Below are 5,668 nucleotides of genomic sequence, written 5' to 3' on the forward strand. Positions count from 1 at the left end.
GAGGTCCCAAGAGGGACATGACTTGTAAATTCACACAAGAATAAGGGTGCAAGGGGCCGGGGAGATGGCTCAGTGGAATAAGCACTTCCCTGGCAAGGGCCTGAGTTCAATCCCCAGTTCCACAAAAAAAAAAAAAAAAAGAGGGCTGGTGAGATGGCTCAGTGGTCTAAAGCACCTACTTAGAACAAACTAAGCTAAGCAAAAGCACAGGGACCGCGGTTCAATCCCCCAGCACCACAAGCCAGCCAGCCCTGCCCCCTGGTGGGCTGAGCTGGCCACACACACACAAATAAATAAATAAAATTTAAAAAAATAATAAAAGTGAAACAATTTAAAAAAAAAAAGAATAAGGGTGCAGAAGTGTGGCTATGGCATAGGACTTCCATCTCTCTTTTTCCAGAGTTATCCCTCCCAGGTTCAAAGTTTGACTCTACCATGTGAGTTCTGTGGGCTTTCAAGCCCACACTTGCTTTTCCCAAGGGAATTTACAGCTAAAGTTGCACAAAAAATCAGTGGTAGGGTTTATAGTTAAAGGTCCTCCTAAAGCCTCGTGTGCCATCATGAGGCTTAGGGGGGTGACTGGATCATGGGGGGTGTGATACTGTCCAGCACATTAGTATCCACTGACCTGAAAGGGGGCATTTCCTTCTCTTTCACTGATCTCTCTCCCTACTTCCCACAGGCAAACCACAAACTGCTTCCCTCTGTCACGGCCCTCTAACATGTCAGCCTGGCACGAACTGAACTAGGGACCGAAGCCTCTGCAGCCAAAATAAACGTTTCCTCCTTAAAGCTGTGCATGGCAGGTATTGTATCTCACAGACGAGAAAGTAACTAAGACAACCAGACAGGGAATGAAGTTTGAGCCATCAAAGGCTGCGCACATGGAAAGGTTCCAAGCTGCTACCTCAGTTCTGGGCCACAGATTGAAACTAGGAGTTACACCAGTGCCGGTTGTTGAAGAATAACAGCATAGTGTCATCTTGTGTAGTTGTAGCCCTGGAGAGGTGAGAGAGCAATAGATGCCCACAAGAGGCTCTATCCTATCTCACATCAATTCAAATCACATACAAGGGCTGGTGAGATGGCTCAGTGGTCTAAAGCACCTACTTAGAACAAACTAAGCTAAGCAAAAGCACAGGGACCGCGGTTCAATCCCCAGCACCACATGCCAGCCAGCTGCGCCCCCTGGTGGGCTGAGCTGGCCACACACACACACACACACACACACTAAATAAATAAATAAATAAATAAACAAATCACATACAAATCAACTCACAAGGGATCAGGCCTAAATGTATGAGCTAACATTATAAAACTCTTAGAAGAAGGTGTAGCGTGATTCTTTGTAAGTTTGAGTTAGGTAATGATTTCTTAGGTATAACAACAAAAGCGTAAGGAACCAGAGAACAGATAAATTGAACTTTATCAAAATAAAAAGACTGTTGTGCTTCAAAGGGAACTTACAAGAAAAGTGGAAAGACAACCACAGGCTAGGAGACAATATTTGCAAGTCATATATCTGATAAAGATCAAAACTATAAGGAACCTCACAACTCAACAGGGAAATACAACCCAACTGAAAAATGGAAGATCTGAATAAACATTTTCTTCAAATCCAATAGACACATGAAAAGATACCCTTCATCATTATTTATGAGGAAAATGCAAATCAAAAGTACAGTGAGTGATCACTTCACATATGCTAGGATGGTTACCATTTATTTTAACAAAGAAAATATTAGCCAGGTTTGGAAGCACACACCTGTACTCTCAGCACTCAGGAGACTGAGGCAGAAGAATTACCATGAGCTTGGAGCCAGCCTGGGCTACATAGAGAGTTCAAGGCCAGTTTGAACTACCCAGGGAGACCCTGTCTCAATAAACCAATAATTATAATAGGAAATTATAAAATGGTGAGGATGTGCAAAAGTTGGGATTCTCACACATCACTGGTGGGAATGTTGAGGTCATTGCAGAAAACAGTTTAACAATTCCTCAAAAAGTTAGAGGATGAAGCTCAGTGGCTTAGCTTGTGGTTAGTGTAGACAGGACTCTGTGTTTGAGTTTGATCCCCACCATCAGAGAGGGAGAAAAAAAACCTTAAAATATGACCCAGAAGTGGCAGTCCTAGGTATACAACCAAGAGAAATGAAAGCACATTCATAGAGAAACTTGCCTGCACATGCAAGTATTATTCAGGGTGGTCCCAAAGTGGGAACAAATGCAACATCCATCAACAGACAAGGGGATAAAGAAGAAGCAGCACGTATATTATTCAGCCATGACAACGAATGAAAAACTGCTATACACTGCAACACGGATCAACTTAAAAACATGATAGTGAAGTGAGGGAAACCAAACACAAAAAGCCACACGTTACATAACTCTGTTTGTAAGAAATAGCAAGAACAGATAGGATCCATAGGAGCAGAAAGGAGACGAGTGGTTGCTAGGGTTAAGCGAAGAGGGGAATAGACAGAGTGCTTGCTAATGGATATGGGGCTCCCTTAAAGTGATGAAAACATACTAGAATTAGATAACAGTGAGAGTTGCACACCTCTGTGAATACCACAGTCCACAACTGTATAATTTACAGCACGTGTATATCTCAATTGGAAAATAAAAGGAACAGCTCTAAATTTCGGATTACCTCCTGCTCCAAGACTGGCATAATCTGTGGGGCCGGTGCTGAGTGGCCCATGGGCCTCCTGCCTTCAATCGAGACCCTCCTCAGAGATCAGCACAGCACTCTCCTACCCACAGCCCTCCACTACATAGAAGCTGGCCAATCTCAAGCTCTAGGGTCTCCCAGGAGAGTCTTTCCTGTGGAGCATAGTAGTCTAAACCAGAATCATACTAGAAGGTTGGATTCATTGTGCTTTCCTCTCTATTTCTGCATATGTTTGAAGTTTTCTATAAGTACTACACATAAGGGGACGCTCCCCTTGAGCCTGCTACTTGCATATCTGTTCACTGATTGGCTTACTCTCATTTAACCTGCAAGAAGAGAGAGGACTGAGAGGATCTGCCCCATGGAATAAAGAGCCAACACGCACTGTCCCTGGTGTGCAGCACATGGACAATGAGAAGGGGCACTGTGCTTTCTCTTGCCTAATGACTTTGGCCTGTAAGCCCCTCCTCTAGAAAGGAAGAGAGGCTTGGACAGGGGCTATTCCCTTTCATCCCCCAACACTTCCTCTTCCTGACTAAGACACTAACCCATTCATTCCATGGCCTACCTCTTGGAAAGTGAGGTTCTCTAGTACGTACACAGCAGGCTCCAGAGAATAAAATGAGTTATTGCATGGAAAGCTCTCAGCACTCTGCTCTGCGCACATTTAGCCTTCAAGAAGTGTTACCTCTTGTCAGTCCAGCTCTTACCAGGCCAGATCACTTCATCCTGGAATCTTAAGATCTGCCTCCTGGATGAGCTCTTGAGCATCTTGAGGACCATGTGATCCTCCTAGCCTCCTGGCCAGGCTGCTGGTTCTAATTTTTCTCCTAATGCCAGTTCCATCCTTGCATCCCCGGCTTGTGTGGCTTTGGGGAGTCCTTTATCTCAGCCTGATTTCCCACCTGTGACACAAGTACAGGTATGGGGAAACCATTGCCTTTGTAAAAGACCTCAATTTATACAACTTTGTGAATTAAATTATACATGACATTGTTATGCATCATTTTAATTACTCAAATGATACCAGAGATTCCTCACAAAATTAAAACTAGGAGGGGGCCAGGAGATGGCTTAGTAGAATAAGTCTTGGCAAGTGCAAGGGTCTGAGTTCAAACCCTAGTTCAGCCAAAAAAAAAAAAAAAAATGAAACTAGGAGACTGGGCATGGTGGTGCATGCCTGTAATCCCATCTCTTGGGAGGCTATAAACAGGCAGATCAGGGCCAGGGAAATACCTCAGTAGAATAAGTGCCTGGCAAGCGCAGGGTCCTGAGTTCAATCCCCGGTAATGCAAAAAACAAACAAACAAACAAAAAATGTTTTTTGGGCCAGGGAGATGGCTCAGTAGAATATGCATTTACCTGGCAAGTGCAAGAGCCTGAGTTCAATCCCCAGTTCTGCCAAAAAAAAAAAAAAAGGCAGATCACTATGAGTTTGATGTAGTAGTGACACACTGAACACCCTGTAGACCCTTCCCTAAAGTACAAAATAAAAAAAGTAAAACTAGAAATTCCATTTGACTCAGATATTTCCCTTCTAGGTTTCTTTACACAAGAGCTAAAGACAGGGGCCGGGGAGATGGCTCAGTGGAATAAGCGCTTCCCTGGCAAATGCAAGGGTCTGAGTTCAATCCCCGGGTCTGGAAAAAAAAAAAAAAGAGCTAAAGACATCATACACAGTGATGTATGCATCCCTATGTTTATACCAGTACAGTTTATAAAGGTTAAATCTTGGAAGGAACCTATATTTCCATCAACAGATGAGTAGATAAAGAAAACGTGTTACCTATACACAACGTAGTACTACTATTCCATAAAGAAGGATAAGCTTGACTTATTTGTAGGGAAATGAATGGACCCTGAGACACAAGGTTAAGTGAAGTAAATTACACATACAAGCTTAAGTATCCCATGGTTTGTCCTGTAAGAGAAACTCAATATCTAAACAAAGGGCAAAACGAAAGACAGACAACAGAAAAACAAAGAAAAAGAATATTGATATCTAGCATGGACAAGGTATCTGAGAGTGTACCTTGATTTAGTATAATTGTCTTGTGTGTTTAATATGTTTTCTAGCCTGTTAATCTGGTTATCAATCTGTATGTATAATTAACTTTATAAAGTCTTACAAAATAAAGGTAATGGGGTCAGAGAGATAGCTCAGCAGCATAAGCACCTGCCTGGCAAGGGCAGGGTCCTAAGTTAGATCTCTGGTATAAATAAATAAATGAAATTTAAAATCTGATGCTGGCCAAAAATAAAAAGAATTGAGGGGGAGGGGAACAAAAAGAATAGAGGTAGGGGCCGAAGAGATGGCTCAGTGGAATAAGCACTTCCCTGGCAAGCGCAAGGGCCTGAGTTCAATCCCCGGTTCCGCCAAAAAAAAAAAAAAAAAAAAAAAGACAGAGAAAAAGAATAGAGGTGTTATGCTTGTGCACCACTGCCCCACATGGATGTAATCAATATGCTCTGCAACCAGAAGCTAATAAAAATTAAAAAATAATATGTAAATGCATTACAATGTGAAACTACAAGTAGAAATAGAGTGAGAGGTCTACTGCCTCCTTCACATCCTCAGCCCCATCCCTCCACTGCAGGAATTGCAAGGCTACCTTCCAAGCCTTTCTGCATTATCAACATCAATCGATAAGCAAAGAGATCTAGAAATAGTCTTGTTTCACCTTTGTCTTTAAACATGAGTGGATACTGCCTTACAGATTGTCTCAAAATTCACTATTCTTCTTCTAGGGATATATTTGGAGATCATTTTAGGTCAACACATAGAGATCTAACCCATGACACAGTTCTACAAAATAAATGCTCATGATTGATTTAATCATACTTGAAAGCATTTAAGTTCCTTTCAATTTTTCACTCTTAAAAGTTGCTTCGGGGCTGGTGAGATGGCTCAGTGGTCTAAAGCGCCTACTTAGAACAAGCTAAGCTAAGCAAAACACAGGGACCGCGGTTCAATCCCCCAGCACCACATGCCAG

The sequence above is a fragment of the Octodon degus genome, unplaced genomic scaffold (genome assembly GCF_000260255.1).
Source record: "Octodon degus isolate 3935 unplaced genomic scaffold, OctDeg1.0 scaffold00002, whole genome shotgun sequence".
NCBI lineage: Eukaryota > Metazoa > Chordata > Mammalia > Rodentia > Octodontidae > Octodon > Octodon degus.